The sequence below is a fragment of the Saccopteryx bilineata genome, chromosome 1 (genome assembly GCF_036850765.1).
Source record: "Saccopteryx bilineata isolate mSacBil1 chromosome 1, mSacBil1_pri_phased_curated, whole genome shotgun sequence".
Lineage (NCBI taxonomy): Eukaryota > Metazoa > Chordata > Mammalia > Chiroptera > Emballonuridae > Saccopteryx > Saccopteryx bilineata.
In genome coordinates, this window is record NC_089490.1 from 378,213,117 (window position 1) to 378,237,068 (window position 23,952).

The window sequence follows — 23,952 nt, forward strand, 5'->3', positions numbered from 1 at the left end:
ATGGCCTTTGTAGAGGGCAGTTTTAAATGAGGTGATGTGGGTAGAGCAAGCTCCCCCAAACCTGTCTCTTCCCTCATAGCAGCCTAGACTAGCTTAGGGTATGTTGTCCCAAGCATGCAAGTAGACACATAGAGATGCCTTTTAAAATGTTGTATTTTCACTCCCAATAAGGTCTCACTTGTGACATATAATTAACCCTTCCACTGATTTTAAGATGTCAGACCTCATTTTCTGGAGGGGCATTGGTTTTGTTGTCTGGCACTGAAAGTGTCTTTTTTTTTGGCTTCCAGATGTCATCACTTCTCATTTGGTCTGGTCATTTCTTCTACCTTACCAACCTAGAGATGCGACGTCCTCATGGTGGCCTCTTAGACCTCTTTCAGTTGAATATACACTATTCGTCTTGAGTGGAGGCTTTTACTGATGATCACAAGGCCACCCTGAGTTCATGTAATTAAGCTGAAAGCCGAGGCATGACCGTCACCTCTGACAGCATGTCGGCGGTCTTTGTAGATCTCACGGCCCGTCTGGTTGGTTCTTTTCTGTTGCACATCTGGGAAGGGGGTTAGGGAGTCTTGGCCTTGGTGTATTACTTTCACAGTTCTGCTGATGTTCCCCATCTTCTGCCTGATGTGCTACGTCCCTGCCGCTGGCCAGCTCTCAACGAAGGGTTAGTGTTAGCCTCTGGGAGATGTAGTGAGGGAGTGTTGACATGGAGTTCCCAGTGTCCTACTAATGGAAGGTCAGTATCTTTCCCTATAAAAATAGCACAATTAATTTTTTCTATTAATTTCCCTGGGGGTGTAGCAAGAGAAAAATTCTGTAAGATTCTTCTTTTATGTTTCATTGGAGATGTCCTAGTTTGTAGGTACGTTGACTTCTGAATAAGAGGACTGACGTTTATGAAACGGCTATTGTGTTAGCCACTGGGTTAAGAGTTTTATTTAATCCCCATGATGACACTGGGAGGTAGTTCTTGCCTATTTTGCTTGGAGAAAGCTAAGATTGAGAACATTTTTTTTTTTTGAAACTGATTTGCCTAAGGGCATATCGCTTGTAAGTGGTGAAGATAGGATTTGAAGCCATCTCTTACTATAGTGTAAACATATGTTCAGCTATACCATGCAGAACTTTCTCCCCACTTATTAAATTTTCAAACATACAGAAGAGTTGACAGTACTATATAGTGAACAGCCATATATCTACCACCTAGATGGTACAATGAACACTTTACTGTATTTGCTTTATTATCTGTCTGTCCCTCTATCCATTCATCAATTCATCTTATTTTTGATGTATTCAAAGTAAGTTGCATTCATCAGTACACTTCACCCTTAAACACTTAGCATGTATGCCATTGATTAGAGTTTAATATGTGTTTATGGTTCCTTCTTTTTTTTTTTTAGGTAATTTTTAGAGAAATACAGAAATCCTAAGCCTGATTGGTGGCGGCGTAGTGGGTAGAACATTGACCCAGAATGCTGAGGTTCCTGGTTTGAAGCTTCAAGGTTGAAGGTTGCTAGCTTGAGCGTGGGGTCATGAACTTGAGCGCAGGGTTGCCGGCTTGAGCTTGGGATCATTGACATAATCCCAAGGTTGCTGACTTGAGCCCAAGGTGGCTTGAGCGAGAGGTCCCTGGCTCAGCTTGAGCTCCCTGGCTAAGGCACATTGGAGAAGCAATCAATTAACAACTAAAGTGAAGCAACTATGAGTTGATGCTTCTCATCTCTCTCTTCCCTCTGTCCCTTTCTCTTTCTTTCTCACAAACAAACAAACAATAACAAATCAAAACCCAGAAATTCTAAGTATATATTCCCAAGTTTTGACAAATATGTGCACCCTTGTAACCGAAACCTCTGTCATGATATAGAACAGGATCTTTACCTGCTCTCTTGTCCCTTTCTGGACATTCCTCTCCCTACTTCCCACCCCCCTCCCTAGGCATCACAGTTTGATCCCCCCCCCACAATGGTTTAGTTTTTATACCATGCAGTCTTAAGTAAGTGTGCCTGTTGTTTTAAAATTGACTTCCTTATGCAGTATGTATTAATTTAGACAATATATATCGAGCACCTGGTGTGTGGCAGGCACTGTGCTGGGTGCAAGGAAACAGACATTGACTTGTGGGGGAGAGGGAGACATTAGTCGGCTCCTCAGAGAAGTAAGAATATCATTAGCAGCGAAGGTGAGTGCTGAATGGGAAGTGTAGGGTGCTGGGAGAGGCTTGAGGAGGAGAATGGTCAGGGAGGGCTTTCCTGAGAAAGGAGCATTTAAGCCAACTTCAGAAGAAGGAGACAGGGATTTGGGGAGGGTGGTTTCTTTGGGAACTAGGGAGAAGGCAGGTGTGATTGGTGGGCAGGAATGAAGAAGAGAGTGAGTGGCGGACCAGGCAGGAGAGGTAGCAGTACCAGATCACACAGCAGACAGGCTATGGCCTCTCGCCTTCATCTCAAAAGTGAGGGGAAGCCATTGTGTGGTTTTAAGTAAAAGAGTGACCTTGACATTCATTCACCCAGCCTGTTGAGGTAGATGAGGAGACACGGACTGGGTTCTGGAATAGTAGCTAAAATGAAATATTGGCATGAAGCTTCCAAATTTTGGGAGAACCCTACTTTACATTATGAATTCTACACAAATCTATATATTCCTTATGATTTTATGATTTTCTCTCTTACCTGTCTCCCTGCCTGGGCAATAATGGTTGCTGAATAGAGTTCCTCCATGCCTCCAATTAGTGCCTGCTTTTTCCTCCCAGTTCTGCCTGCCTCCATATCATCTTCTCCTTTCCTGCTTAACTAATCCCCCTTCCTCCACCCTCTCCTCCCTGAAGGGGACCCTGTTAGAGTCACCAGTGAGGGCCTGATTGCTTAATCCTGGGGTGGTTGTCTAATCCCCTTTGCTCTGTCATTCTGGTGGTTGTAGATTTAACAACCACCTATGTCAGGGGTCCCCAAACTTTTTACACAGGGGGCCAGTTCGCTGTCCCTCAGACCGTTGGAGGGCTGGACTATAAAAAAAACTATGAACAAATCCCTATGCACACTGCACATATCTTATTTTAAAGTAAAAAAACAAAACGGGAACAAATACAATATTTAAAATAAAAAAACAAGTAAATTTAAATCAAGAAACTGACCAGTATTTCAATGGTAACTATGGGCCTGCTTTTGGCTAATGAGATGGTCAATGTGCTCCTTTCATTGACCACCAATGAAAGAGGTGCCCCTTCCGGAAGTGCAGCGGGGGCTGGATAAATGGCCTCAGGGGGCCGCATGTGGCCCGCGGGCCGTAGTTTGGGGACCCCTGACCTATGTAATGGTGATGCATGAAGCTCTGGCCTCTTTCCTGAGGATGAGACTCATAAATCCACTATTTATTGGACATCTTTACCCATGGCTACTGACAACTCAACATTTCTCTCTTCAAGTAAACTCATCTCCCCTAAGTCTTACCCTCCATTCTGTTTTATCTATTTATTATTTTTTTCTTTTTTTCCAAGTGAGAGGAGGGGAGATAGAAGAGACTGACTCCCACTTGCGCCCCAACTGGGATCAACCTGGCAACCCCTGCCTGGGGCCGATGCTCTGCCCATCTGGGGCCGTGCTTGCAACCAAGCTATTTTTAACATCTGAGGTGGAGACTCCAGAGAGCCATCCTCAGCACCTGGGGCCAATGTACTCGAATCTGACTGAGCCATGGCTGCAAGAGGAGAAGAGAGAGAGAGAAGAAAGGAGGGGTGGAGAAGCAGATGGTCACTTCTCCTATGTGCTCTGACCGGAAATCGAACACAGGATATCCACATGTGGGTTGATGCTCTACCACTGAGCCAACTGGTCAGGGCTGTATTTTCTATTTCAATGTGTGACTGCCTCCCAGGTGTTGGAACCAGAAATCTGAGAATCATTTTATAGGCTTTTTCTCCTTTCTTCATCTGGTTGGCTGCTATATCTTGCAAATTGTATTTCTGAAAACACTCATAATTCTATCCCTTTTCTGTCTCTGCTGCCTTATTTCAGACCCTCTATTTTTCTGGTCTGTGTTCTTGTCAAGTTCAGGCCTCCAAATTGGCCACCCGGCCTCCAGTTCTGGCCCCCTTCTACAAAATTTTATCCTTAGCTGGAGATTTTTATAAACCATAAACCTACCCAAACCCTTCAGTGGCTCCCTGTAACTCAGTTCAACTCCACTGGTTAGCTCTCTGGGTTCTTTATGAATGAGCCAACTCTAACTCACACCTGCCATTGCAGCAGAATTCGTAGTTCCCCCAAAGCCCTTTCAGCCCCCTTACATTTTATTCTTTCTTCCTGGGAAGCCCTTCATAGCTCTGCCTGCTTGGTTAGCATCTGCACTTTCTTCAAGACTCAGTTCAAGTATTGCCTCTTCAGGTAGCCTTTCCTGGCGCCCACTCTGCCCTCCACCCCCGGAGATAGATGTTATCCTCTAGTCCTACCCTTTCTACCATCCTCGCTGGCCTACTGCTCTGTCTCCTCCATCAGACTGTGAGCTCCTTCAGGCAGTGGCTCTCAAAAGGTTATCCCAGGTGCACAAGGATAACAATGATGATCCATGTGTAAAAACTGTTTTCGTTAAAACTGAGGGTACATGCTGTTACAGTCATGTCTACTAGAAAAAAGCAGAACAAAACTCTGAGCAAAGTGGCTCGTGAGACAACTTGTTCAGGAGCAAGAGGGAAGAATATGCTATAAAGTCAAGCCAGCGCTGAGGGACAATAGGAGACAGTAGATAATGCTGTCAGGGCAAAGAGCAGTGCTACTTAAACTGTTAAATTGAGCTAATTGTGGAACCAGTTTAAGTTCTCTGGTATGCAAGTATGCAGACAACCCCTAAGTTTGAGAGCTGCTGTCATAAAGGCTTGGATCAGGTCTTACTTGTCTTAGCACAGGGCCTTACACATACATAATAGATAAGGAATAATTGTTATGTATTAAGGAAGGAAGGGAACTTCTTTGTATGTTCGGATCATAGCTACAAAATCCTGGTTGTAAAACCTTTCTTGACCATTTGCCAATGAATATTTATGGATAGCATAACCCTAATGAATGGAGTTCAGGGATCACAACCAAGAGGAGTGATTTTTGTTCACAGATGTGTTTTCAAAAATCCGACACTTGTCAAACAGAAATAAAAATCATTTAAAAATCAGGAGCTTCTCTGTAAAAATCAGGATTTTCAGGTTCCCTTGCAACAATCAGATGATTGACCACACCGGTCCACTTCAATCATGTGTTAGCTGAAATTGGGTTACTGTGGGTACAGTCTAATCCCCGAGTGTGTCGTGACTCAAAGGCATAGGATTTTATTTCTCACTCACATAAAGAATAGATGAAATGTTTCTGATTGGTGGGGAGCTCTCTGCCAAGAGGTGGTTCAGGGATCCAGGATTCTTCCTTTGTGGTTTTGCCATCTTCAGTCTGTGACTCCCAGGGCTGCTGTGCTTGTCGGCATCCAGCAGATGGAAGGACAAAGAGAAAAGGGAACAGGTCCAAAAGGACTATGCATCAGTCTGGCCTCAATTCGTGGATTAATGTGGCTCCGTCACTTGGCCACACCTACCTGCAGAGAGGCTGGGAAACGTGGAGTGAATACAGGTTTGGAGGACAGGCAGCCGGTATCTGACACAACTCATTTATTTTTCCTGTGTGGCCCCTTTGGGCACTGAGTTTGCAATCCCTGTTTTAACAGCAACAAATCTTGGGGATAATGAAACTGGGGTTCAAAGCATTATAATGTCATTTCCAGCAAGACAGGGACTTAATCTGTTTTGGTCACGGTTGTATACTCAGTGCCTAGCACACAGTAGGTATTCCATAAACCTTTGTTGATTATATGAATAAATCCCTTTCTGCCCGAGCAATGATAATGGTTACCACTTACTTAGTGCTTATAATTACTTAATTCTTTTAGTACAGTGGTTTTTCAACCAGTGTGCTCCTTCAGCTCCAGTTAGTGTTTATATCAATAATATCCTAAGATCTGGTCTGGGAAGGAGGGAGTCATGGAGGGAGAGAGAGAAGAGAACAGTTCTCTGTTCTAAATTTTGTTGGCTTATTATCTTAAAGCCAAAGAAGTACTTCTAGAAAATAATTCCAGTATCTTTACATTTTTAGGATTTTATACTCATTAAACCCAAAGGTTGCAGAAGATGCAGGTTTTATCCTTTGTTGTTTTTTGTTTTTTCCTTTCTGTTCAGGTGAGATGAAATTCTTACAAGTCACTAAGCTTACCTGGTGGTCGAGACTCCAGGTGGTGAGCTGGCCATCTGGTGAAATGGACATCACCTCCTACAAATAGACATCTCCCATGGTGGAGTGTCATCCAGAGGGTCAGCGTTCTAAACCCCCCTAGCTCTGTCCACTACCTAGTGGCCATCTGTTCTCCCCGACCCCAGGGCTTGGTTTGGCTTTGCGTGCTGACGGAGAGCTCTTCTGAGTCACCTGAGCTCACCTTGGTTTTATTCTTATTTTTAAAAGTCTCTTCTTAAACCTGAAATGGTTCCCAGTTGCACTCACTGAGTTCAATGAATTCAGAATGACAACGATGAAGAGGGAGGAAGGATGTGGCCCTCCTGCTTTTCCGTGTTGTGGTTCATCTGCCTGCGGGCTCAGCTTTTTGGCTCATAGCATTATCAAGCCAGCCCTTATCCTGGTAGGAAACTGACTTTTCACTCCTCACTAGTTAGTTGAAGAAGGATGTTTAATAATCTGCTTTGAATTTAGTGTTAGTAGAAAAATAGTTTCTTTTATTTTGACCTAATGTCATGTATTTCAACAATAATTTTGACAGTTTTGTTAGTTTCTGGCCTTTTCAGGTAGGGCACATCTTTAAGAGCCAGTGAAACTTGCAAATATGTAGAAATCAAGCAGTCAAATATTTACTCAGCCTGCTCGATGAGCTAAGTGAGGCCAGTGGTAGATGAGGTTTCCAAAATGGTACCAGTAGTTCTTTTAAGGAAAATTCACAGGGACATGATTGCATGAAACTAGCTAATCAAATATGGAAGGTCAAGTATCCAGGTGCAAAATAGTGGTGCAGAGAATAAGTGTTAAAAGAGTTTATCTCATTTTTATCCCTCATGGAGTGGGTTGTTAAATTCGGCATTTACTTTATTCTGGGTTACAGTTGGAACAAACTGGTGGGTCCCCAGTGCTGGAAGCCTGTCTGAAAGCGATTGCTGTGTCTTTAATCATGGTCTCAGATGGTGCAAGGGGTCCTCCGGGAACTTCTGAATTGTTGATTTTTGTCAGAGAGGGTCATAGAGAATCATGTACCAGCAAAAAAATCTTTCAAAGTGAAGGTGGCATTTTGCTTCTGAAATATATTCTTACTGCAACACACAGTGGAAATTGTGGAATAAAATTATCCTTAAACTGTATTTTGCTGAATTGCCTGGAAAGAGAGACTGTCCTCACTGAACAACTCTGCATCATGTAAGTTACAGCGAGAGTAGTCGTTTTTCCCTCTTCTGTCATGTTCCCGACACTGTGCTGGGTGCCTGATGTGCTTATTATGGCATTTAATCTTCACAGCCACTTTATGACATGTGACTAGTTATTGCCATTTTACAGATGGGAAGCTGAGGCTTAGAGAGGTGATATAACTTGCCCAGGACCACACCACCACACCGCATAATGATGTTGGATCTCTCCCCTGCTATGCTAACTGCTCTTTATGATTGTACCTGCTACTTCTCTGCCCAGTGAGCCACATCCCAGACCTGAGGATGCAATAAAGCAGTTTTACCTGATAGCGCATATTTTGTATGTTCTGATGGCCTTTCACAACCACTGTTTCCTAGTCTAATCTGGCCACAGGTGGGGTCTGAATGTGGCCGTGGCCACAGGGATCCATGTTTGGGTCTCCTCGTTTCAGATTGGAGATGCACACCAAATGACATGTATAGTGTTTCCAAACTCTTATTATTGGGGATAATGAGAACTGAGTAGATTGTGTTTTGACCCCGATAGCATGTGAAATTAAAGTACCCTGGCAAGAATTCTCACACACTTCACGGAATTCTTCAAAACTCACATAAAGAGATGGAATCAGCTGTGTTTTTAGTCTTGTTTCAGCCCTTTAAAAACGCATAGGCCTGAGTCACACTGTGGCTACATCTAAATAAAATTAAATGCTGTGGGATATGGTTCTGAATTTGCCCTTTGAGCTTGGTGAGTTATGAATTTGTCTGGGGGACTTGTCATTTTCTCGGCCCTCGGTGACCACTACATTTCTCATGCTGGCAATATTGAAAATAATGTTTTGTTTTGCAGCTACCTTTTATGGAATTCACATAAACTTATGCCGGAGGACTGGATCTGAGATGGATGTTGAGAGTTTCTTGCATTTATATACTCAGTTTAAAATTTTCCTTCTTTTTCCAAGGGAGAGGAGGGATATGGAGAGACAGACTCCTGCATGAGCCCTTATTGAGATCTACCTGGCAACCCCTGTCTGGGGTGAATACTCTGACCATTCTGGGCCATCCTGGAGACTGAGCTATTTTTAGCTCCTGAGGCAGAGGCTCCATGGAACCATTCTCAGTGCCCAGGGCCAGTGTGCTCAAGTCAATCAAGCCATGGCTGTGAGAGAGGAAGAGAGAGAGAGAGAGACAGAGAAGGAGGAGGGGAGGGATAAGGGGGAAGAAGCAGATGGTCACGTCTCCTGTGTACCCTGACCAGGAAATGAACCCAGGGCATCCACATGCTGAGCCAGTGCTCTACCATTGAGCAAACCGGCCAGGGACAAAATTTTCCAGTAGATTTTTTTTATAGCGTTTATCTATTCATCAGTAATTATTGCGTGCCTACTGTGTGCCACTTGCAGTGCTCACCTTCACCTGAGGACTCACTGTTACTCCTGTCTGGTGCATTTCTCAGGGTAGTTGCTGCCTACCTCTGAGTGATCATCAGCACTTGGCTGTTCACCAGACATTTGCTGGATGCCAATTATCTGCAGGGACTATTAGATGTGAGAGCACAGTTGTAAGTATCTATCATATAACATGGTAGGCAGAGGCAGGGAGGGGGCGTGGATCTTGGTCAAACAGACGCCACCATTGGAGCACAGGGAGAATCCCTCAGAAGCAAGCAAACCAATAAGCAAAACCGATCCCTGGGTGACAGGTAAACATTCATTTAATCCGTCTCTCTTCTTTTACAGACAAGATGTTGAGGCTCAGAGAAGAATTATTTAGTCAAGTTAAGTAACCAGTAATACTTAAGTTTTCATTTGAAGATTTGGCAGCCTCTTTGGCCTTAAACTAAATAGGACTAAGGAATAAAATTGCCCTTTAAAACATTTTCTGGCTTTGACTGTGATATTTTTCCAACAGCCAACAAGAGGTGAAAATCGTAGACCCTATTTTCTAGATGAGTAACTTCAGGCACACAGATTAAATGACTTGCTCGTGGTCACTCATCTGGTTAATGATGGAGTCAGACCCAGCGCCCTAGTGTCCTGTGTCCTTGTCCACTGTACCCTGGCTGGAGCAGTGCCCCTGTGTATCACAGGGGAGGAAAACGGGGAGAACAGATTGTGCGTGGAAGGCGAGGAAGGTACAGGGTGTGCAAACCCGGTATTTTGGGTTCGCAAAGAGGTTCTTATTCTCTCGCTCCCTGTGGAATGTGGATTGGAAGCTGGTTGAATTTTTCTGCTTTTCCCTGCTGCCTGTCTTCTTTCAGCCTCACACAGAGTCTTCTTTTCCACCGAAACTTCTGCTTTCCCCCTCCTTGGTGCTGTCACCTTCTGACCTTGTGGAGGATACTGGCTTCACTTACTGTGGGTGTGCTGTGCTTGGAGTCTTTCTCCCCATGCGGTTCTGCCATCAGGGAAAGCAACCGCAGGATGCACGTGGAGAACCCACCCTGTCTTCCAACCACTTTCGAAGCTTCTTGACTTAATTGGAACCATCTTTATTTTCACTTCAGTTCGGTCACTCTTTCTCAGTGGTCATACATTTCCCTGGGGCCCACTCTCCGGGGCTTGTGCCCTCTCTGAACTCTCAGACTCTAGTATTCCATTCTCAACCTCTTATCGTTCCGGTGCTCACTCCCTTATTCCCACTTCACCTACTTTTTGGCCTGTCAGCGGGTTTTTATTTTAGTCTGTCGCCCCCATCATACTCCCCACCCCCACCCATCCAGCTAAGCCCCACGCATGTCTCAGCTGCCTGTCTTTCTGTCTTTCTCAACTTGCGTACCCTAAGCCTTGGGTTTGTCGCTGTCTCTACTTCAACCCACAGGCTGCTGAATATATAACACTGCACCTGGTAGTTTGGTGCCCTTGTTATTCTTGTTTCCAGCTTCTTTGTAGTTAGCTGGTCCAACCGTGCTCATCTTAGCAGGCTCTTCAGTGCCACTTGCCAACCCTTTCTGGGCTTCTTATCAGCACCATTTCTCATTTCCCCAGACGGCTCTTTCAAATGCTCCTGACTCTCCTTGAGCCTTCTAACCTGCTTCCGGCCACCCAGTCCACATTCTCAATCGATGACTTCCATGGCCTCTTCTTCCTTTTAAATGTGGGTGTGCCCCACGGTTCTGTCTTAGCTTTCCTGTCTTCTAGCTTCACCAGCATCCAGCTCTCCACGACTCGCAATGATACGTCTTTATCCGAGTTTCTGACGCACTCCAGCCCTGTTCTCTCTTACACACTCTTCCCGTTACCTTGCACCCAGCTGTTTCCCCACCTGATCTCCACCTGGTCCTCCTGCGGTGAGCCTGGTCTTGGTGAATGGAGCCTCTGTCTGCTTGGCCACGCAGGCCAGACCCCAGAGTCGTCCTGGACTCTTTCCTCTGCTTCAGCCAGCACATCTAATTGGTCCTGTCAGTCTGTCTCCTTAATATTTCCTGTGTCTGCCCCCTCCTCCTCCATTTACTCAGGCCCCTAGGATTTCCCATCTGGGTGGTTTCATAGCCTCCTGTTTGGTCTCCTTTGCCCCATCCATCTCAGTCCGTCCTCCGTAGATCTTTCTGAATCATAAAACAAGTTATATCCCCTTCTTCATCCTAAGGCTGAGAACTGTATCCAGCCCACAGATATGTTTTATTCAACACACAGTGTTAGCCTGCACACTTTTAAGAACTATTTTCTTTGGGCTTTACTTGCTTGTATTAAAATCAGGAAATTTTAGGCCCTGGCCGGTTGGCTCAGTGGTAGAGCGTCGGCCTGGCGTGCGGGAGTCCGGGGTTCGATTCCCGGCCAGGGCACACAGGAGAAGCGCCCATCTGCTTCTCCACCCCTCCCCCTCTCTTTCCTATCTGTCTCTCTCTTCCCCTCCCACAGCCAAGGCTCCATTGGAGCAAAGTTGGCCCGGGCACTGAGGATGGCTCCATGGCCTCTGCCTCAGGCGCTAGACTGGCTCTGATTGTGGCAGAGCGATGCCCCAAGATGGGCAGAGCATCACCCCCTGGTGGGTGTGCTGGGTGGATCCCGGTCGGGCGCATGCGGGAGTCTGTCTGACTGCCTCCCTGTTTCCAACTTCAGAAAAAAAAAAAAGAAAAAAAAAAGAATAAAAAATAAGGAAATTTTACATAAGCTCTCTAGATTTCTGGCTTATCATTGCAAACCAGAAGCCCTGGCCCCGGACTCCTGCATTCCCCCAGGGCAGCAGCTGGCTGGACAGGGGGCAGCTGAGCCCCTTAGATGGAGTACGCCCTCTCCAGTTAGTCACAGACCGCGCTTCCCAGGTGTGTTGCACTCACCTATGCCAGCCACCTGGCTCCTGCATCATTGAGTTGTTTTGGGCATAAAGTTGGGTCTCCTCTGGATGCAGGGGCCCCATTGCAGTCCTTGTACCCTGCGCCCTTCAAGCTTAATGTTGTGGAGTACCTCAAACCTGGCATCTGTTTCCCACCTCTGTCTCAGCACATGTCCTTCTTCTGGTTAAATCTCACGTGAGAGACAATATCCCTTTCTGAGAATCTTGGCAACCAAGTACGCTGATAGTTTCATCCTTAATCATTTAGAACAGGGGTCTGTGAACCTCTCTAGAGTATTCTTTTTTACATTATTTGGATAGCAATGCACAACAGGAACTACAGTTTATATTTTGACCCAACAGACATACAGACACACACACACACACACACCCCTAAAGGAAAAAAAAAGTGCCAGGAAATAATACTATTCATCACCTCCCCCACTTTTCCCCTTTTCCTCTTCTTTCATTTTTCATTTTTTCCTTCCTCCCTTTCTTCCTTCTCCGTACAAGCTGGGCATGACCCACGAAGTTGATTTCACCATCCACTAATGATCCATACTATAAAACATACTGCCCCAGGGTGTGTATCTATGAATCCTTAAATTATTATGTTTAAATTCACTTGTGCTTCTCTGGGAGAAGTGAATTTCCTTAGTACTCAGGATCCCGATTTCATAAACACTGATGTAGATATTTTATTTTTATTTAGATTTGACATCACCAGTTTCATGTACCCAAGCATAGAAATTAGTGGTTATTATTTTGAATGTGGGCCCTTTGTGTCAGCGCTCTGACATGTCCTGCATTGTTTGTTGTTAAATGAAGTTAATATCTGTAGACTCTCAGGGAGGGAGAAATGGATCCTTTAAATCTCTTGCACACACAGGAAAGTGAAAAGCTAGGAGAGGTACCATAAAAAGGATTTACTTGGTGGAGGAGGTTTAATAAAACCTTCATTTAAAGTCAGATAAAATAACAACCCAGAAAACTTTTTTCCCCCTTTGGTTTATATCAAGTCATTTGTTCAACAATTGTCATTGGTAATAGGAATGCAGAAAAAATGGTGAACAGAATAATATTCTTGCGCTCCTAAGTCTTTCAATCCACAAAAGAAGAATGAGAAATGAATGAACATAGAGTATCACCCAAGTATCGCTATAGATAGAATGAAAATCACAAATGCATTGATGCCAAAACAGCTAATAGGAAAACCTAGATCCAGGTTTGTGGAAGGGATGTGCAAGAAGATGACATGACAACATGGCCAAGGTGATTTTGAGCTACAAAATTATCAGTTGGTAGTTTTGAGTAACAGAATTCAAATCAAAGTGCCGTGAAAATAAACAAAAATTCCAGATTCAATACCGTCTGGTAATGCCTTCCCTGTTACCCCCTACACGTTTGGTTTGCAGAAGAACCAGAAGCTGCATTAGGAATAGTATCTTCTTCGTGTTCTCGGAGAGGAAGGCTCTGTGTCAGTAGGCGGTTGGACCTGGCCTGCTATTGGCTGGGTAATGGTTTCTCCAAGTAGGAAATTTATCATTACCCGTTAGTACCAAAGCTGACTCATTACTCCACAAGCCAAAGAATGAAAAATGATCACTATGATGAATCTTCCTTTTTTACTTTTGTAACACAGTTACAATTTCATTATAATTTGTGTATGTGTATGTGGGGGGTGTATAATAAAAACATGTTACTCCCCCACAAACTGGCAGGCAGAGAAGAGGGAAAGACAGAATCCAGAATCCCAGGACCTCAACACGCCTGCTGTTCCCTTTCTGTTAGTAACTGAGTGCTGCCTTAATTTGCTGGGCTTGCTTTCAGAATGACTGGGAAGGGAGGGGGCTCCTGTGGGCTCCCACGTATGTTTCGCACATGCACAGCCCATATGGCCACCCGGATGTGCATGTGCAGGGGTGGGGCGGCTGCCGGACCCTTCGACTTTCCATTTGGTGTCTCTGTTTTCAAGAGATCTTTGATCCAAATCGTATGACCTTGTGTGTCGCACAGACAGGTGGACGTAGGCAGGGAGCTGGAGCACAAGCTCACCCTTGCTGGTGCTGTGTTGTAATCTGGCAGAGAGTAAAGCTCCCCAGGGCCCTGAAGTCCCAAGAGGCCTGACATTTGCTCTCTGCCCTGTGCGCTTCTTTCTTAAGGCCCTCGAGGACTCCATGCTGCACCAAGGGATTACCTCTCACTGAATCTTTCTTCACCAGTCTGACTGGAAAGGATCAGGGCTCCTTCCAGGAAGCAGTTACTTTGCTGCTGTTTGTTTTTGATCAGGGGTCCCCAAACTACGGCCCGTGGGCCACATGCGGCCCCCCTGAGGCCATTTATCCGGCCCTCACAGCACTTCCGGAAGGGGCACCTCTTTCATTGGTGGTCAGTGAGAGGAGCATAGTTCCCATTGAAATACTGGTCAGTTTGTTGATTTAAATTTACTTGTTCTTTATTTTAAATATTGTATTTGTTCCCGTTTTGTTTTTTACTTTAAAATAAGATATGTGCAGTGTGCATAGGGATTTGTTCATAGTTTTTTTTTATTTTTTATAGTCCGGCCCTCCAACGGTCTGAGGGACAGTGAAACAGTGAACTGGCCCCCTGTGTAAAAAGTTTGGGGACCCCTGTTTTTGATTCTCATTCATTCATTCATTCACTCATCCATTGTAACTCTTTAGTTAACCTTTGCTCTCCTATAACCAGCTGCCAGATGGGGTCTTCTTACCCCTTAAGCCCACTTAGATGGGCCCTAACCTGCTCTGCCTGCTGGTGGAAGTATGCTGCACTTTCCTCAGGGCCTTACGTTCTCACTTGCACTGCTGCCTTGGAGCCTCTGCTTCCACGAATGACCCAGTTTATCTAGGGGTTCTCCCTCGTTCTTCACACACCCATCCAGATCATGTGGAGTTCAGTCCTTTTTCTTAGTTTCTTCAAACCTACCTGAACTCAGCATTTGCAAATACACAGAAGATTTTATTTATTTAAGTTACATTACATTCCCAGAGCTTTAATCTTATAACTGGAAGTTTGTAACTTTTGATCACATTCACCCATTTACCCATTCCCCGCCCCCCTTTCCCCGCCCACATGACGTTAGCAACCACCAATCTGTTCTCTGTTTCTACAGGTTTAGTTTTTTTTAAGATTCCACATGTGAGTGAGATCATTCAGTATTTGTCTTTCTCTTTCTGACTTATTTCACTTCATGTCCTCAAGGTTCATTAACGTAGCAAAGGGCAGAATTTCCTTCATTTTTTTTTATGGCTGATAAATATTCCATTGAATATATAGACCACCTCTTTATTCATTCATCCATTGAGGGACACGTAGGTTGTTTTCATGTCTTGGCTGTTGTGAATAATGCAACAGTAAACATGGGGTGTGTAGATATCTCTTTTCTCCCTTGGTATACACCCAGAAGTGGAATTGCTGGATCATATGGTAGTTCTAGTTTAATTTTTTGAGGCACCTGAATACTATTTTTCACAATGGCTACACCAGTTTACATTTTCACCAACAGTTGCACAAGGGTTCCTTATTCTCCACATCCTCACCAACAATTATCTCTTGTCTTTTTGATGGTAGCCATTCTAGAGGGTGTGAAATCACATCTCATTGTGGTGTTGGTTGGTATTTCCTTGATGATTTGCGATGTTGAGCATCTTTCATGTACCTGTTGGCCATTTGTATGTCTTCTTTAGAAAAATGTTCAGTTTCTCTGCCCATTTTTAAAATGAATTGTATATTTTATTTTTTGCTACTGAGTTGTATGAGTTTATATACTTTGAATATTAATCCTTCATCAGATATGTAATTTGCAAATATTTTTCTCCCATTCCAGAGGTTGCCTTTTCATTTTGTTGATGGTTTCCTTTGTGGGCAGAAGTTTTAGCCTGATGTCGTCCCACTTGTTTGTTTTTGCTTTTGCTGGCTTTGCTAAGAAGGAAGACCCTAAGGATGTTTGGGGAGTCCAAAGGAAAGTTATGCTGTGTCCTTGTTCTGCCGAGTTCCTCGGCCAACTCTAAAAACCCGCAGCCCTCTGTCCTTATCTTTTTATCTTTTCTCTTTTATCCTCTATCTCCAAACTCATCCCAGTTCTCGTTCAGAGCTGTTGAGCTTTCTTTGGCCACTTCTTCTTTTAATGATCCCTGCCTATGGGGTCTCATCCTCCAAGCCCAAGAAGCTTATCATTTCCCCCCTTCCTAAACAAGATAGCTGTCTTCTTAAGGGCGGTTAAGATGATAGAAATTTCACTGTTACTTAATCATGTACTTAAAAAAAAGTAAGTTATTTATTTATTTATTATGAAGTGAGAAGTGGGAGGCAGAGACAGACTCCTGTACGTGCCCCAATTGGGATCCACCCAGCAAGCCCCTACCAGGTGATGCTCTGCCCAGCAACCAAGCCATTCCAGTGCCTGAGGTGAGGCTGTGGAGCTATCCTCAGTGCCCTGGGCCAACTTTGCTCAAACAATTTGACATGGCTATGGGAGGAGAAGAGAGAGGTAGAGAGAGGGGGGAGGCGTGGAGAAGCAGATAGGCGCTTCTCCTGTGTGCCCTGACCGGAAATTGAACCCGGGACTTCCACACGCTGGGCCAACACTCTACTGAGCCAACTGGCCAGGGCAATTTCTAAAGAAAAAAAATCTCAATGAATTCTACTCTTCAAAGTAAGGAACAGGTATTTAGTAAGTACAAAATGGAAAGATTGGAAAGTGTGTTCCGTAATTTGTTTTTCTCTAAAACACGTCATAACTGAGTTAGTATGTTCTCAGAGCTAGGAGGGAAATTACTTGAACCAAAAACTGGCCTGGAGGGCAAAGTGGAGTGGAACTGAATTCTGAGCTGGAAGTGAAGTGCAGGGGACGTTGCTACTTACCAGCTGTTGGCCTTGGTTTTGGGCCAATCACGTGCTTCTGTTTCCCCTACGTGCAAAGATGGATTCAGTGGTTTCTAATGTTTTCCAAAATTAAATGTATGTATATCTTTTAGAGCTTCCTACACCTTTAGGAAAGCTTTCTGCACACTGATCCTGTGTGCAAGCAAGTTTTTCTGGCGTCTCTGCATCCAAGCGCTTCGAGTCCAAGGTGACACAGATTCTCCTCTGTGGGAGTTGGTTGCCTCACCTCTGACGCTGCCCTTGAGATTAGGTAGGCGTCCTGCCCTTAAACTGAATCTGAAAAAGGCCAAAAAGTGCTTTTGTGGGAAACCTTTTCTTTAAAACAACATAATAGAGGTCAGATAAAGTGTGACTGGTGCTGGGGGGTTGTGGGAGGGCAGACATTGAGGGGCAGGGATCATAGTATCTGTGTTCATTTTTTTTCTTTCTTTTGAGGAGGAGGAATTTGTGAAGCTTGGAAGGAATCTCAAAACTGTCTCCCTCACTGACTCCCAATCGTGTGAATGTCGCCACTTGTGAAATCCTAGACTTTAAAGGTCCCGGTGTACTAATGTATTGGTTTGATGGCTTTGCAGAATTCTTTATCACAGGTCAGAAAGGTGGCAGTTCATAATTTATTGTTCTCTAAAGGGCTTTTTGTGGGAAAGTAAAATGGATGACATTTTCCATCCCGAAGCTTTCCATCGAGTTCTTGTTTTTCTGGCTGGTTTTCCTAGAAATTAAAGGAGGTAGCATTTCTTCCAAGACGGTTCCCTCCTTTGTGCTTCACTGATGTTTTTGTTAATCCACTGATTTCATTGAGGGTAGGCTCTAATGTCACACACTTTGGAGTGTGACTTTTCCCAGAATTAAGAAGGTGAAAGAAAATCAATGAAGATCAGTTGCTAAATCAAGGTCATTCTGCTTGCTTTTTCCCTTTCTGTTCTCCTTACTCGCTTATTCTCCTTCTTTGGAAAACATCCCTTTGGAATGATTTCATTTGATCATTATCATAATCCTCTTTCTCAATTTTAAATGGAAAACCCAAAAGCTTAGTTTTTCTAGTGTGTTCTCACATCTTTTTTTTTTTTAATTTCCCTGTGCTTTTATTTCCATAGTGGTTTTCTGTAAGTCCTCAGGGCATTTTGGGATGAGATTGGGAAGCAAAACCCAGTAGAGGATAAAGTTACCTAACACCCATCTCCGAATAGGTAACAGACTTAAAACAGCCAGGAAAAAACCCAAGGGAGTCTGGGCTAGCAGGGACCACAAAGACCATTTTGTTTTTTCTCATGTGTCTCTGTTATTGCTGCCTCTCTTTTATTTTTTGTTCGCGGGCCTCTGCTGAGTTTTTACTTCTAACCCCCCCCCCCATCCTTTTTCACAAAACTGTGGAATATTAGATTTGGAGTGTGGGCCATCGGGATCATTAAGACCAACCCCTCATTTTGAAAAAGGGAGCTAAGGCTTCGGAAGTTTACCATGAAAGGAGGAGGCAGTGGATTGTGGCGGAGGGATTTCTCACAAGCTTTGGAAATGGGAAAGAGTGGCCTCAATTCCTGGTGAGCCGTCTGTTAGCTGGGTGCTTCTGGGCGAGTCTATTACTTGCACTGTTGATGTAAACTGCATTTGTAAATGGGGACAGTATTACATTCCTCCTGGAGTTGTTGTGAGGGTTAAATGAGATCATGAATTTCATGTTCCTAGGCAATGCCTAAAAAAATAACCCCCCAAACAGAAATTGTTATCACCAGCTCATTAGAGGAAGTACCTGGACCAGTTCTGGCTTCACGATTCTTCTTGAAATGGACATTGTTAACCATCTTGATACTCAAACACCTGCCTCAGTGCATCTCGTTCTCTGCTTTCCAGGGCTTTCAGTCTTCATGGCTTTTTCTTTTTCTTTTTTTTTAAGGTAAGAGGAGGAGAGATAGTGAGGCAGACTCCCACATGCGCCCTGACCAGGATCCACCCAGCAACCACATCTGGGGCCAGTGCTAGAGTCCTGAGCTTTTTTTTAGTGCCTGAGGCTGATGCACTTCAACAGAGCTATCCTCAGCGCCCAGGGCGACGCTTAAACCAACCGAGCCACTGGTTGTGGGAGGGGAGGAGGGAGAGAAGAGGAAGGTGGTTTCAGATGGTCATTTCTCCTGTGGACCCTGGGAATCGAACTCTGGACATTGATATGCTGGGCCAACATTCTATCCACTGAGCCACCCACCAGAGCCTTCTTCATGGCTTTTGACATTGAAGTTGGCTTTTCAGTTTATGATCTCATCTCACCCCTTGAAATTAATACTGCATTTTAAATTCTACCACGTTCCCTGTGGACCCATGCATGGAACATAGATGGGTGTACAAGTAGGTAGCATTTGACTTTGTCCTTGAAGTGCGTGTAGGCTTGGATCTACGAAGAAGGCAGAAGGGAGTTCCAAGAAAGGGGGGCAGCCAGAGCAAAACTAGAAGCCAGGACTTGCAAGATGTGTGTGGGCAATAGTGAATCATTTGCCAGGCCAGGAGGAATACAGTTTCAGGAAGGCAGAAGAAGGCAGGACTAGCCCACTGTATGAAATGCTGCAGAGATGTGGGCGTAGGTGAAATCAGGAAAAGTGATTGGATTTGGCTGCACAAGATTCCTTCATGAGCTTCAAAGCTACGTCAGTGGTGTGGAGAGGACACAGCCAGGTTCTCATGGACTACAAATGGAGTGGGGGATGGGGAAGTGCAGTCTGCTGGTGTAGACCAGATGTCCCCAAGTGTTGGTCCTAAGTTGTAGAGGTGAAATGAGAAATACAAAGTTAATATAGTGTGTTATTTGTAAGCCTAATTTTATTTACTTTTAATAGCTACTCCATAACCTGAGATTATATAGCCTTAATGTTTTGGTTTTAAAATGTCCTTTCTTCTATGAAATGATGATGGTTCTCAAGCTAGGCTGCACACTAGAATCCTTGGGGAGCTTTTAGAAATGGTAGTGACCTGGCTCCACCTGAGACAGCTGATCAGGGTGTCTTGGGCCTCCTGCTGGGGTGGGTGGGGTCCAGGCTCACCAGGGGATTCTCTTGTGCAGCCCGGTTGTGAACCTCCCTGCTGATGGATGGCAGGGTTTTGTGGTAGTAGTGGTTGTTCTGTTTTAGATTTTAAATGTTTTTACTTGACAAAATTGAGAATTGTAAACTCTTGGTTCATTGCTCAACCTAGTTTGTTTTATTTTGTTTTGTTTTCATTTTTCCTTATATTTAATTTTTATTCTGTGGATTTGTGAAATTCAAATGGCAGGACTCCAAGTGCAGGTAACTTTTTCAATGACAAGGGAGAGTTTGTTATAGTTTTCCTTTTAAAGTGTTGGGTCTTCCAGTGCTTTTGAGCAACACTCAGTGTATTACCATTTTCTGGAACATTGTATTTGAATGAAGTAAGGCTCACTTGCATTCTCATGCACAGATTAAGTACCACTGAGTGTTATTAGGAAATAAAGTCAGAGACTTAGGTTTGATGGATGAAAACCCACAGGGTGTACTCCATTCAAGTCTTACCTCGCTGCTTGTGTGTGTGTGTGTGGGGGGGCAGGGTTTTGCTTATGGTTCTACCGTGCCTTCTATTCTAGCTGTGCACAGGACATCTTGTCCTGTCTGGTCCTTTCTGACCTTGAAGGTGCAACACCTTTTTTACTTATAAATGCAGGTCTGAAATGTGGCGTCATGTAGGTGAAACATTCTTATTCCTGCTTTGTGGTGCTTCTAGTCATTTTAATGTTTATAGGTCAGAGTAGGAAACATCTTAAATCAAAAGCATTTAATTTTCATTTAACTTAAAGGTTTCTAAGCCTGTGTTATAGCCAATAAAAAAAGCGATGTTTAAATCAGCTAATGTTCTATTTCTTACATGAATATTTTATATGAACTGCACAGTAAGAAAAGTCTATATGTTTATCCAATATTATGTCCAGTGGCTATTGGAAACTTGTCTTTTTGGGTTATTGTATATGCATAACTCCTATTATTAAATCCAGATTGTAAAAATAATTATATATATTGTTCTTGGAGCTTGTTTTGCAGACTAAGTGTACTGGCTAAATGTTACTAAGATAGGCATTTCCTGAATTACTGACATCCTTACAGACTTGCTATAAATAAGACTGTGTGGGCTGGATTGTGCTGGGAAAGCAGTTAGGCTCTACCATGGGGCAGGGAATGGTGTTTCTGGGTGCTGCCTGGCTCTAGTATTAGTACTGAAGCACATAGTGCTGTATAATAAGGAGTGTTTTAACAGACCTCCGCTTAACCAGCTGGCTGCATTAATCAGTGCTGCTCATTTTGCTCTGTGCCTGATGGCACGGCAGGCAGGTCACTCATGGTTAGGGAACTGGTGCCTTCTCCCGCCAGAGGAGGATCAGCTGTATTTATTCCCAGATTTATTGGTAATCTCTTAGACTTATTATTGTGATTAATTAATTAATTAATTATCATCATTATTATTTTTAACGAGAGAGACAGGGACAGAGAGAGGGACAGATAGGGACAGACAGGCAGGAAGGAAGAGAGATGAGAAGCATCAATTCTTCCTTGCGGCTCCTTAGTTGTTAATTGATTGCTTTCTCATATGTGCCTTGACCTGGGGGCTACAGTAGAGTGAGTGACCCCTTGCTCAAGCCAGTGACCTTGGGCTCAAGCCAGCGACCTTGATCTTCAAGCCAGCAACCTTTGGGCTCAAGCCAGCGACCATGGGGTCATGACTATGATCCCACACTTAAGCCAGTGACCCCGCGCTCAAGCCAGCAACCTCGGGGTCTCAAACCTGGGTCCTCTGCATCCCAGTCCAACACTCTATCCACTGTGCCACTGCCTGGTCAGGCGTAATTTCTTAATTTATTGAAATATTATTATGTAACTATTAAACATGAGTACAAACATTTATGCATATTAGTCTGCTGTGAGGTAGGTGTTATTCTCTCTCCTTTTTGCAAACAAGGAAATGACAACACAGAGAAGTTTAATGACTTACCTGAGCTAGTAAGTGACAGTGACGGGATTCAAACCCAAGTAGTCTGATTCTAGTTATAATCTTAAATGATGCTCTCCATCACCAGGATATTACATAATCCCTGCATAACTAAATCCTTCACAAGAAGTAGTGTGAAGATTTTCCATAGTCGACTCTGGGGAACATGAATCTCATGAGATCCCCTATTTAAAAGCACTTCATTTTTAGATGGTTTAGGGAAACGCTGGCTTGGACACCCCTTTTCTAAAGATGAATAGTCACCCTCGCTAGAGCATGAGAATTTGGCGCCAAAGAAATCAATTTTGCTTTGTTTACTCCAGAATCTCCCAAACTTGTTTGAACATGGAATCCTTTTATCAAGAATACTTATTAACATTCTGCAGGGCCCTGGCCAGTTGGCTCAGTGGTAGAGCGTCGGCCTGGCATGCAGGAGTCCCGGGTTCGATTCCTGGCCAGGGCACACAGGAGAGGTGCCCATCTGCTTCTCCACCCCACCCCCTCTCCTTCCTCTCTGTCTCTCTCTTCCCCTCCCGCAGCCAGGGCTCCATTGGAGCAAAGTTGGCCCGGGCGCTGAGGATGGCTCCATGGCCTCTGCCCCAGGCACCAGAATGGCTCTGGTCGCAACAGAGCAATGCTCCAGATGGGCAGAGCATCGCCCCCTAGTGGGCATGCCAGGTGGATCCCGGTCGGGCGCATGCGGGAGTCTGTCTGACTGCCTCCCCATTTCCAACTTCAGAAAAATACAAAACAAAACAAAACAAAATAAAAAAAACATTCTGCAGAGTGAGTGGTCAATGGAACATTGCTTTTGTTGGACCTGAGTTTAGAATAATTCATTCTAGGAGAAGATGTGTTCCCTTAATAAGGTACAGTTAGGGAACACAGGCGGTGGCGCAGTGGATAGAGCATCAGACTGGGATGTGGACCCCGAGGTTGCCAGCTTGAGTATGGGCCATCTGGTTTGAGCAAGGCTCACCAGCTTGAGCCCAAGGTCTCTGGCTCGAGCAAGGGGTTATTCAGTCTGCTGTAATCCCCGGTCAAGGCACATATGAGAAATCAATCAATGAATAACTAATTAACCGCAACGAAGAATTGATGTTTCTCATCTCTCTTCCTTCCTGTCTGTCTGTCCCTATCTGTCTCTCTCTCTGACTCTCTCTGTCTCTGCCACCAAAAAAAAAAAAAGGTACAGTTAGGATTGTTATGTTGTCATTTAGCATGATAGGCAAATATTTAAAACTTCTTATGACTTTATTTTTTAAGATTTTATTGATTTTTGAAAGAGAGAAGTATCAACTCATAGTTGATTCACTTTAGTTGTTCATTGGTTGCTTCTCATATGTGCCTTGACCAGGCAAACCCAGGGTTTCGAACCAGGGATCTCAATTTTCCAGGTCGCCTCTCTATCCACTGTGCCACCACAGGTTAGGCTAGAAACTTCTGACTTTAGTCTTTTTATTTTATTCTTCCAGTACATCTATGTAATTAATTATCTTCACTTATTTATTGGATAAATTATAATCCTAATTAACAGACCAGGAACTTGTTTTAGGCACTGGGGAAACAAAAAAAAGTGACAATTATAATGAAAAAGTTAACAGTTCATCTCCACAAACTGCTGGTGTGGACTTCTGCACCATGCTGAGGGCCAGATGCCACATTCATTGTAGCGCCGTCTTTTGAGACTGCCTTGTTATAGAGGGTGAGATTACCTGTGTATGTCTAGTGCCTCTAGTTACGGTGGTGATATTACAAAAAGAAAAGCTGAGCCTAGGGTCTGATAGAGAGTTAGTGTGTAAAGACATGGAGTCTCCTGGGTCTGGGTGTTTCAGAATATTTGGAAATCCCTGGAAGTGCCTCTGGAAAACTCGGAGAGAGCCATTGGCAAAGCACCTGTGACATTATTTCTTAATTCAGCACATCTACTACCTAGTATTTTTATTAACTGCTACTTTTAATTAGCACCCAGGCCAGGAAGTCTATTAAAATTATAATTGTTAGTTATGAAGATCATCATTATAAATGAGTTCTGCAACATTTTGATGTGCCTTCAGAGTCACACAGAAATTAAGCTGTGTGCAGTATGGATTTAACATGAAATGCATTTTATAGTGTGGTAATTTATAGAGTGAATAATCCATGGATGATTAGATAATTTTGCAAAAGGGTTTTATAAAATTGTGATAAACGACACATAACATAAAATTTACCATCTTAACCATTTTTAAGTGGACAGTTCTTTAGTATTAAGTATATTCACAGTGTTGTGAAACAGCTCTCCAGAAGTTTTTCATCTTGCAAATTTGAAACTTTATACCCATTAGATAACTTCCCTTTCCCCTCTCCTGCCA

General features: G+C 43.9%; 1 protein-coding gene across 5 annotated transcripts in view; it reads left to right on the forward strand.

Annotated features, from left to right (window-relative positions):
- KIAA1549L (KIAA1549 like) overlaps positions 1–23,952 on the forward strand; it is a 289,877-nt gene that overhangs the window by 12,769 nt on the left and 253,156 nt on the right. The window lies entirely within an intron of this gene.